The sequence below is a fragment of the Perognathus longimembris genome, chromosome 1, assembly GCF_023159225.1.
Source record: "Perognathus longimembris pacificus isolate PPM17 chromosome 1, ASM2315922v1, whole genome shotgun sequence".
Lineage (NCBI taxonomy): Eukaryota > Metazoa > Chordata > Mammalia > Rodentia > Heteromyidae > Perognathus > Perognathus longimembris.
In genome coordinates, this window is record NC_063161.1 from 55,556,878 (window position 1) to 55,569,233 (window position 12,356).

Genomic DNA, 12,356 nt, shown 5'->3' on the forward strand with positions numbered 1-12,356 from the left:
AAGCAAATTCTTAATGTTCTGCCCAAGGATATGTAGAAGTAGGTTTAGGAGCAGCATCCAAAAAGTGATGAGAAGTTTATGGCCATGACAAAAGAGAGAACTTAAAGTATTGGAGCCTCCAAAAGAGGAGATGGAACACTCAGGTGATCAGGGAATGTCTTTGTCCGTTTTCTTTTTTTTTTTTTTTTTGGCCAGTCCTGGGCCTTGGACTCAGGGACTGAGCACTGTCCCTGGCTTCTTCCCGCTCAAGGCTAGCACTCTGCCACTTGAGCCACAGCGCCGCTTCTGGCCGTTTTCTGTATATGTGGTGCTGGGGAATCGAACCTAGGGCCTCGTGTATCCGAGGCAGGCACTCTTGCCACTAGGCTATCTCCCCAGCCCTTTGTCCGTTTTCTAATAACACAATAGTATAGACCTGGTACTCACAGGGTAAGTTATAGAGAAAAAAAAAGTTTATTTTGCTTCATGATTCTGGCTCAAGCTCAATGAACAACATCGCGTGTTGGCAGACTCCTGAAGCAATGCAGGGTGAAAAGAACATGAGACATAGTAAGACTTCCTTTTAAAGCAGGCCTTCTCTTGGGGTAATTCATTGATACATTCGTTATATGAATGGACCAACTCATTCATAAAAGCAGAGCCCTGGAATCATTTTTCTGTGTCTGGGTGTGTGTGCATGTGTGTGCCTGTACTGGGATTTAAACTCAGGGCCTCATGCTCTCTCTTTGCTTTTTCCCTCAGGGAAAAAGCACCACTTGAGCTACAGCCCCTTGTAGCTTTTTGGTGGTTAATTGGAAATAAAAGTCTTAAGGACTTTTCTGCCCACACTGGCTCTGAACCTTGGTCCTCAGTTGTCACCCAAGTCTCCTCACTAGCTAGAATTACAGGTGTGGGCCATCAAACCTGGCTGGATCTCTCTCTTTTTTTTTTTTTTTAATGTTAATTGCTATTATAAAGGTGATGTACAGAGGGGTTGCAGTTACATAAGTCAAGTAAGGAGTACATTTCTTTTTGGACAATGTCACCCTTTCCTTTGCTGTTTCCGTTTTCCCCTCCCATCCCTGCCCTCATGGAGTCACTCTTAAACATCATAAGATAATAAGCTTGTGCACTTAATATCTCACAAGGGGACTGAACTTCAATATGAGTTTCAGACTGTGTTTTGTGATGTGGCCGAATAATGTGCTAATGGGGACACAGATGGGGGTGTGGGGCTGAAGTGAGGTATTTGCTAATCAAAATATTTGTACCATGGAACCTAACCTAATTTGATTTAGCCTTTGTATTTCATGTTAAAAACTTTCCTCATTTGCCTATTTACAGTTAGAGAGAGGGCTAAAATACATATAGAAATTCTAAGTGTTTGGGTGGGAACTGTCAACTTTGAGCATTTAAATTAATCTGTAACTTCTCTAGGAAATGTTATGCCTAGATTTCTGGTCCCCAAAGACCACCAAGGAGCTGATACCGATGCAAACGCACGAAGGTCTTTATTGCAAGCTCGAGCTTGGATTCCCAAGCATCACCAACACAGTGGATCTGGATTGAGCGTCCTGACCCTCAGATAGGCAGGGTTTTTATTGTGAGTACAACAGGGGCAGGGTATTTCCAACGTGGCAGATACTTGGTTGGATGGCATTTAGCAAGCAAGTCTTGTCCTATTTCTATTGGCTATCTACCCTTTCAGTTACCTATTTTGGCTTTGATATTGGGAACTGGCCTCGGTATCAGAAATTGACAACAGGTGGTCACATAGCACTGATGCAGGGGGTTAGTGCAGGGGGTAGAGCAAGTCACAAATGGGATAAGCAAGCCGTTTACAGAAGCAGAATATTGTGGTCAGGCTGACCTAGTACCAACTTTATTTTAATAATTGTGACCATGTTTTCCCATTACCACTAAGCAAGCTTGAGCAGGCTAAAACAATCCAGTACTCAATCATAAGTAAACCAACCTAACAGTTACCATGGCATTTCTACTACTATTATGGTTATTTCTATAGTCTATGACTATTAATTATCTTTTTTTTTTATTGTCCGTTACCATGGTTGGTACCTAGGTACAGAGGGGAACAAGTGCTCCCTACATTTTTTTTTTTTTTGCCAGTCCTTGGCCTTGGACTCAGGGCCTGAGCACTGTCCCTGGCTTCTTTTTTTTGCTCAAGGCTAGCACTCTGCCACTTGAGCCACAGTGCCACTTCTGGCCATTTTCTGTATATGTGGTGCTGGGTAATTGAACCCAGGGCCTCATGTATACAAGGCAAGCACTCTTGCCACTAGGCCATATCCCCAGCCCCTGCTCCCTACATTTTTAAATGTCAAACTACAAGAAACTAGTCTCACAGGTGGGGGGTGCAGCCCTCTAGCATGGAGTCATCACCAGGGTTTAGAAGCTGTTATAATTTTAACACTAAAACTTATATTTAGTTACTCAGGTTCTCAGGTCAGCCCTAACAGAAACCCTTACATAAATGTATTTATGTCTTCCCTCTTGGGTTGCTGATTTCTTAGATGTGATTCTTGTGTTCTATCTAGAAGATAAAGACTTGGCTGCCAATATTCTGAGAGTTAAACAGGAAAAACTTCTGGGAGGGTTAGGAATCATTTGTTTGTTCAATCCTCTCACCAAAGAGTGATCCTTTCATTTTTCTACTAGAGTGGGTAAGAAATGGTCTTACTACTGTGTGGGTTTTAAGTGTTTTTAAAATAACTTTCAACCAGTTCTTCCTCTTTTAGCCTTCACTTGACATGCTTTGTTCCCAAGTTCCCGAGGATTTTGCAGTGCACATCATAGTTGGATTTTAGTCCCATGTCCTTATCTACCTGTAGACTTGCATTTATCTTAGCACCATAAAATTAGATGGCCCACATATTCGCTTACTTGTCAGTTACCAGAATTTCAGTGTTGATTTTTTTTTAAATCTTAACATATTCTATAGGTTTCTGTCTTTTTAAAATTTATTTTTCTTTATTCTTTTGTTCATTATGGGGCTTGCACTCAGGGCCTGGGCACTATCCCTGAGCTTTTGTGCTTTAGGCTAGTGCTCTTCCACTTTTAGCCACAGCTCCACTTCTGATTTTCAGGTGGTTAATTGGAGACTCATGGACTTTCCTGCCTGGGCAGGCTTTGAACCATGATCCTCGTATCTCAGCCTCCTGAGGAGCTAGGATTACAGGCACGAGCCAGCAGTGCCCAGTTTCTTTGCAAGTCTTAAAGGAGTTTAGCAGGGTACAAAGTTAGATATATGTGCTCAAGCCACAGTCTTCTGGTGCCCAGGAATTTTTACCTCTTTCATTGGCTCTCAGTTAATTCATTCACGATATATGGAACACCGGTTCAATTGAAGCAAATAGCTAAACTGGGTTCAGGGAAGATGGCTTCACAGCAAAGTGCAGAAGTCCTTCTCAGCCTGACAACAATCACACTGGCAGAATCCATCTTTTTTTTTTTTAATATCTTTAACTTTATTTTTTTAATTTATTTTTTGCCAGTCCAGGGGCTTGGGCTCAGGGCCTGAGCACTGTCCCTGGCTTCTTTTTGCTCAAGGCTAGCACTCTGCCACTTGAGCCACAGCACCACTTCTGGCTGTTTTCTGTATATGTGGTGCTGGGGAATTGAACCAAGGGCTTCATGTATACGAGGCAAACACTCTTTGCCACTAGGCCATATTCCCAGCCAGAATCCATCTTATTTTGAGCTATTTTCAGAAAACTGGAGCCTTTTGAAAGCTTGCAGCATTCATGGAAAAGCATGGACAATAAAATATCCTTTCTCTATTGTTTGAAGCCTTTCCATTTGTTCTCATTTGTTACAGCAACCTTACATGGTTCATCCATTTTTCTTAGGTATTATGTTAGAAATTATATCTCTGTGTTGAATGGCTCCATCACAATGTTATTTTTCCCTAATTATAATAATAATTTAAAAATTAACTTTTAATTTAAAAATTATTTCCTCATTATGATAATAAGCCATGGGATTAAAAGTATAAAGAAAAATAACATTTACAAAATGTGTCTAGAGCTTCTGTGGTGAGCACTTTGGTATTGACCAAAGTATGATATGACATAATTTCCCACATAATATGTAGAATTTTTCACCCTGATTTTTTTTTAGAGTTATAGTAAAACAAATATCTATGGTCTAAACAGCATCTCTTGATGACTGCATGAAATGCCATTTTATAGGTGTTTTATATTGTGTTTAACAGTGTAACTTTTTGTTACACTTTATTATTGGTTTTTGTTACACAATTATTATTGGTTTAGTTTCTATTTATTGTTATCAGAAATATCTTTGATGGGCAGACAGTATAGAAAGATGAGATGAAAGAGTGTTCATTTGTTGCCAAAAGGAGATTTCATTTGGCCATCTGTGAGGAGTATGTGTTCACAGGTAACCTTTTTGTTGTTTGGGCAGGATTTGAACTCTGGGCCTGGGGTCTGTCCCTGAGAGCTTCAGCTCAAGGCTAGCATCTACCACTTGAGCTCCAGTGCCACTTCCGGTTAATTGGAGATAAAGAATCTCATGGACTTTCCTGCCCCAGCTGGCTTTGAACTGTGATCCTCAAATCTCAGACTCCTGAGTAGCTAGGATTATAGGTGTAAGCCACCAGTACCTGTTTACAAGTAATCTTGAAGCAAGGGGGCCAGTCTCTCCAGAAATAATGGCAAGAGGGAGGGAGATTTAGGGTGATTGAAAGGCCTTCCACACAGCAAGAAGAGTTGCTGCTGGAGTCACCAATGTCCTAAGAGGCTTCCAATGGTATCTCCTGGACACATGCCCTTCTGTCCCTCTTTTAATAAGTCCCAGCCACCCCTATCTGTCTCTTAGGGTTGTCCCTATAGGCAATTTACTAACTAACCTCTGGAGACTCATTTAGAGTCCAAGCAAAACTCAGGCTTCCCTTAATTGACATGAAGTAAATCTGCCTGTGGAGATTTCCACATTGAGGACCTCTGGGACAATCTAAAGTAGCAAATACTAATGAGGCCCTGAGGGTCTCATCTTGAATCTACCTTGCCTTCCCCTTAGGCCTATTCCCAAAGGCACCAGAGAAGGAAGAAAGATGAGAGACCCAAACTAGGCAGAGACTGCCTTACCCAAGGGCCTCCTCAGCATGTTCAACACTGTCACCCTGCTTCCCCAGGGAGGAAAGTTGGAGAGTTCAAAGCTATTTCTATTGTACTAACTAACAGCAATGTACTGCATTGCAATTCATCAAGGGAATGGCAAGCTCTTATTACTTGAGATTACTAAACCTACAAAAAGACCCGTCTGTTACTTATATCTTTCTCTGGTCTTCTTCTGAAAGTAGGGAGTGGCAACACCATGCCTTGGACAGAGAATGTTTGCAATGAGGAGAAACATCTTTGAAGCAAGTTGGGTCCTTCCCCAAGAGGATGGATGTATAAAGACCATTTACACTTGACCTAGAACCCCAAAATATTCACATCAGTTTCTCACTCTTTCATTCAAAACATATTCATCCTACTATGTGCCAAGCGGGGTACTGAGGATTATGGGAGACTTGAATAAAGAATGGCCTCTGCCTCAAGATAGGCCTAATTCTAACAGGAAAGAGAAGTCATTCCAAACAACCACCGTGAGAGGGAAGGGCACATACTCCAAACGAGACACAACAGAATTTGCAAGTTGTTCAGTGGGGCTATACTTAATTTATGACTAGGAAGAGGAGGATGAGAGCTCTCAGGTTCAGCTATTTCATCAAAGTCTTTAAAGATTTCAGATTTCCCTGGCAGAGAGAAAATGTATGGATTCTGTATGTACTTTGACAAAAGATTCATCAAGACTTCCTGAGAAACAAGGCAGGGATGTCCACTCTCTCCCCTGCTCTTCAACATAGTACTAGAATTCCTAGCCAGAGCAATTAGGCAAGAAGAGAATATAAAGGGGATCCAAATAGGAAAAGATGAAGTTAAACTTTCTCTCTTTGCAGATGACATGATCCTATACCTAAAGAATCCCATAGACTCTACCCCCAAGCTACTAGAGCTGATACAAAACTTTGGCAAAGTTGCAGGATATAAAATAAACCTTCAAAAATCAACGGCCTTTCTCTATGCTAACAACCCGAAGACCGAGGCTGAAGTCAGGAAAGCAACTCCTTTTGCAATAGCCCCCAAAAACATAAAATACCTAGGAATAACCTTAACCAAAGAAGTGAAAGACCTCTTTGAAGAGAACTTTAAAAGCTTGAAAAATGAAATTAAGTCAGAACTAAGAAAATGGAAAAACCTCCCATGCTCCTGGATTGGGAGGATTAATGTAATCAAAATGGCAATATTGCCAAAGGCTATCTACAAATTCAATGCAATACCCATTAATATCCCAACACCATTCTTTAATGAAATAGAGGAAGCAATCCAGAAATTCATATGGAACAATGAAAGACCTAGAATAGCAAAAACACTCCTAAGCAGAAAGAACAGTGCTGGAGGAATTACAATACCCAACTTCAAGCTGTATTATAAAGCTATAGTAATAAAAACAGCTTGGTATTGGCACCGGAACAGGCCTGAAGACCAATGGAACAGAATTGAAGACCCAGAATTAAACCCACAGAACTATGCCTACTTAATCTTTGATAAAGGAGCTAAAACAATAGTATGGAAGAAAGATAGCCTCTTTAACAAGTGGTGCTGGCAAAACTGGCTCAACACATGCAACAAACTAAAACTAGATCCTTATATATCACCCTGCACCAAAATCAATTCCAAATGGATTAAAGACCTTGAAATCAAAACAGGCACCCTGAAGACACTAAAGGAAGGAGTAGGAGAAACACTTGGGCTCCTTGGCACAGGACAGAACTTCCTTAACAAAGACCCTGAAAGGCTACAAATCAAAGAAAGGTTGGACAAATGGGACTGCATCAAACTCCAGAGCTTCTGCATGGCAAAGGACATAGCTCTCAAGATAAACAGAAAGCCCACAGACTGGGAGAAGATCTTTACCGGACATTCAACAGACAAAGGCCTCATCTCTAAAATATATGCAGAACTAAAAAAATTACCTTCTTCCAAAACAAAACTGCAAAGAACCAATAGCCCCCTCATCAAGTGGGCTAAAGACTTACAAAGAAACTTCTCTGATGAGGAAATGAGAATGGCCAATAGTCATATGAAAAAATGCTCTACATCACTGGCCATAAAGGAAATGCAAATCAAAACAACATTGAGATTCCATCTCACCCCAGCAAGAATGTCATATATCAAGAAAACTAATAATAACAATTGTTGGAGGGGATGTGGCCAAAAGGGAACCCTACTTCATTGTTGGTGGGAATGTAAACTGGTTCAGCCACTCTGGCAAGCAGTATGGAGATTCCTCAGAAGGCTCAATATAGAACTCCCCTATGACCCAGCAGCCCCACTGTTGGGTATCTATCCAAAAGCCCACAAACAAAATCACAGTAATGCCACCAGCACAACAATGTTCATCGCAGCACAATTTGTCATAGCGAGAAGCTGGAACCAACCCAGATGCCCCTCCATAGATGAATGGATCAGGAAAATGTGGTACATTTACACAATGGAATTTTATGCCTCTATCAGAAAGAATGACATTGTTCCATTTGTAAGGAAATGGAAGGACTTGGAAAAAGTTATACTAAGTGAAGTGAGCCAGACCCAAAGAAACATGGACTCTATGGCCTCCCTTATTGGGAATAATTAGTACAGGTTTAGGCAAGCCATAGCAGAGCATCACAAGGCCCAATAGCTATACCCTTAGAAACACATAAGATGATGCTAATTGAAATGAACTCCATGTTATGGAAACAAGTGATATATCACAGTTGTAACTACTTTCAACGTCCTATGTGTATGTGTAGTTTCTATTATTGATAATGTTTTGTATCACCTTCCTATGTTTGTACCTACACTATCTCTGTAATCTTATCTGAGTATATTGGAAACCGTGTTTACTGGTATTGGAAGTAGGAAATTCAAAGGGAATACCAAATTCGAGAGACACAGGGTAAAAAAAGAGAAATAACTACAAAAGCAATACTTGCAAAACTCTTTGGTGTAAGTGAACTGAACAACTGGGGGGGGGGAGGGAAAGGGGGGGAGGGAGGGGGGCATGAGGGACAAGGCAACAAACAGTACAAGAAATGTATCCAATGCCCAACGTATGATACTGTAACCTCTCTGTACGTCAGTTTGATAATAAAAATTTGAGAAAAAGAAAAAAAAAAAAAGACTTCCTGAGAGAGTGTATGTGATGAGTGACAAAAATGAAGGAATCACAAATGGCTTGTGGAATTGTGGAGTGAGCAATTCTACTTTAATTTCTTGAGACCCTTGCATATTGTTTTCTGTGGTGGTTGAACTAATTTATACTCCCACAAACAAGGTGTAAGGATTCCTTTCTCCCCACTTTCTCACCAGCATTTGGTGGTGCTTTCTGATTGGGGTGTGCATATCAATATGTTTTATTTATATTACCCTCATAGCTAAAATTTCTTCATGTGTTCGGTTGCCTGTTGTGTTTGGTTGCCTGTTGTGTTTCTTCTTTTGAAAATTCTATGCATAATTCATTTGTTTATTTAGTTAGCTTATTATCTTTAATTTGTGCAAAGGGCTTTCAATTTAAAATTGTGCTCAGTTTATGAGTACCATGCATCTTGATCACTATTACCTTTCATCATTCTCCCTCCCTTTCCCAACCCCTCCTATTCCCTCAGTTTTTCTTGTTCCATTTTCACATGTATACATTGAATGTTATGGCTGCATTTATTCCTTTGGTGTTTCAGTTTTTGAGTTTCTTATGTATTCTGGATATGAATCCCTTGTATGAATTGTTTGTAAGGATTTTATTTTCCATTATGCAGATTGGTGTCTTCACTCTAGTTATTGTTTCCTTTGATATGCAGAAGTTCTTTAATTTGATGCAGTCCCATCCTTGTTCTTATTTCCTGGGCAGTTGGAGTCCTATTCAGAAAGTCATTGCCTATGACTGCAACTTCCAGTGTTTCAAAGTTCCATGTCTTATATTAAGATCTTTGATCTACTTTGACTTCGTGTGTGTGTGTGTGTGTGTGTGTGTGTGTGTGTGTGTGTGTGTCCTGGGGCTTAAACTCAGGACCTGGGCACTGTCCCTGGGCTTTTTTGCTCACAGCTAGCACTCCACCACTTAAGTCACAGCTCCAGTTCTGGCATTTTTATTGAGGGTGGGGAGACCAGTTAATTGAAGATCAGAGACTCATGGACTTTCCTGTCCAGGATGGCTTTGAACCATGATTTTCAGATCTCAGCCTCTTATGTAGCTAGGATTACAGGCATGAGCCACCAGCACCCAGCTGATTCATTGCTTTTTCCTCACAGCATGGTTTTAATTATGTGTATGCAGGAATGTTTTACCTACTCAGTCTTATTTTCTCATTCCAGCATTTTATGTATTCAGCATTTTATGTATTTTATGTATTCAGCCTTGGCTCATCCTACTGACTTACTGGTACTTTGTTCCTACCATATTTTCTTTTCCCCATCCTCCTACTCCAGAACTATTGTAAACTTTTGTTTAGAAGATGAAGTGCCAGACTTTGAAGTCAGGCCCCATTTTACCACGTGAACCCCATTTTACCACGCAAACCCCACTTTACCATGCGAACCTGAGATAAGCAGGCCCTGTGAGCAGACCCAGGACAAGCCCATTAGGGCTCAGTCGGTCTAGAACTCTAACCGCTGGGAATGCTTAACTCTGACCACCCCTAGAATGCCTTGAACCCTGAGCCAATCAGATTTGTACCTGTGTCCTAATCTTGCTTGCTTGAATACCTGATTGTTGTAACTTTGTGTTTTGCCTTTAAAAGTCCTGTGTAATCGCAGCTCGAGGCTCCCTCCTAACCTCCCCTGTGTTGGTGGGTAGGACGAGGCCCGAGTTGCAGCTCACTTAAATAAAGCCTTGCTTTGCTTTTGCATTTCGGAATGTCTGAGTCTCGGTGGTCTTCTTGGTGGTGGTCTCGCGACTTGGCACAACATTTGGGGTTTCGTCCGGGATGGCCCCAGAGACCCCCGAGACCCCCGACTCCAAAGGTAAGAAAACAGCCCTGTTCATTTGTCTTGTCCTGTAATGTATCTGTTTGTCTGTTTTGCTTTTGCTTATTTCTTGAAGGGGTTGTCAAAGCAGATGCGCTTACTTGGCAATCTTGGAGAGACTGGGGGATGCCCCAGACTCCCCACACTTAAAGGAGGATCTCTGGAGCCCCACTTTCAACTTGAGTTCACTCTCTCTGCACCCTTGCAGGAGGATGTGTGGGCCAACTTGGGAAATCTCCAGTTTTTCTTGTTCTTGTTCTTGCCGATGTTTTTTTTTTTTTTTCCTTTTGTATTAATTGTTTTGGTTTCTTTTATTTTGTAGCCTTTTGGACTAAACATTTGATCAAAGCTATGGGTAATGTTCTATCTTGGGGACCTCCATCTAGCCCCCGAGATTTGACTCTAGCTCACTGGAGGGAGATCAAGGAGATAGCTCAAAACCGAGGTGTGGCCCTTAAGGAGGAAAAATGGATTACCCTGTGCAAGTCAGAATGGCCCACCCTTGAGAGAGCTAATTGGCCACCTGAGGGGAGCTTTGACATAATTTAGATCAGTACCTTACAAAATCTAATCGAAGCCCCTCGTTCAGGCTATATAGACCAGATTCCTTATATAGACACCTGGAGGGAACTAGTTGACAGGGACACTCCAGCTTGGTTTCGGCCTTTCTTACCGACTCCCTCCTCCACTCCTTCCCCTACCCCAATATTCACTCAAAAGACACGGGGTGACAAGCGAGAAACTAAGAGGGGAGAGAAGAAATTATATCCACCTGTCCTTCAGGGAGGAAGCACGGAGGAGGAAATGCTTCCCCCTCCATACTCCCCACCCCAGTTAACTCCAAGAGGAGGACTCTGAGGAAGATGTTTCAGCTGTGCCCTCCGCTCCGGAGGGCCCCGCTCAATCAACTCGACAGCACTGAAGAATTACATCTCTTCATAATTCTGTTGCCCTTCCCCTACGCCCTATAAGTCCTGTGGATGCAAATGGTCGACAACAATTCCAATACTGGCCATTTGCTACTAGTGATCTTTACAATTGGCGTGCCCAAAATGCCCCCTTTTCTGAGAAACCTCAGGACTTAATTCGCTTGTTTGAAACTATACTTTTCACTCACCAGCCCACTTGGGATGATTGTAGCCAGCTTTTACAGGTCCTTTTCACCACTGAGGAGAGAGGTCGTATCCAAGAAGCGGCCCGGAGACTTATTCCTGGCCCCAACGGAACGCCCATCACGAAACCTGCCTTGATTGACACCTATTTTCCTGAGACCCGACCAGCATGGGACTACAATATGGCTGAAGGTAGGGAGCGACTCCTTGTCTATCGCCAGGCTCTGCTGGCAGGTCTCAAGGCGGCCGCTCGCCGACCTACTAATATGGCCAAAGTTTATGATATTAGGCAGGGAAAAAGTGAAAGTCCGGCAGCATACCTTGAGCGGCTTGTGGAAGCTTTTAGTCAATACACCCTGTATGATCTTGAGACCCAGGAATCTGCTCAGATGATTATGTTTGCATATGTAAATCAAGCCGCACCGGACATAAAGCAAAAGTTGCAGGCTCTAGACAGGCTCGGTGAAAAATCTATTAGGGATCTAGTAGCAGTGGCGGAAAAGGTTTATAATGAGAGAAATAGGAGAACAAAGACAGGAAAGGAAGGACAAAGAACATGGAATCAAGCAAGAAAAGAGGAACAGAGTTGAGGAAAGGAGTTTGGCTAGAATTTTGGAGCAACAATGCAAGGACCTCAGGGAAATCCTGACCTCTATGCAGGCAGGAAACTTTAGACAGTCCTCCTTTCCAAGTAAGGAGCAGGAGCCCAAACCCCAATCAAGAGTGGGGAAGAATCAGTGTGCCTATTGCAAGGAAGAGGGGCATTGGATCAAAAACTACCCAGAGCTAGCCAAGAAAAAGAAGGAAAAACAGAAAGTAGGATCAAGAGTGTTGGCAGCCTTAAAGTTGGCTGAGGTCAGTGATTGAGGGAGTTGGGGCTCAGACCCCCTCCCTGAGCCCAGGATAACATTGAAAGTGGAGGGGAATCCAGTCATGTTCATGGTAGATACGGGAGCAGAAAATTCAGTATTACTAGCCCCGAGAGGGCCGATGTCCACTAAAACAACATGGATCCAAGCTGTGAAGGGCACTAAACCCTATAAATGGGCTACTCGAAGAACAGTGGACTTGGGAGCGGACCAGGTAACCCACTCATTTTTAGTCATCCCTGACTGCCCCTATCCATTGCTTGGACGAGATCTCTTAACAAAAATGAAAGCTCAGATACAGCTCACAGGCT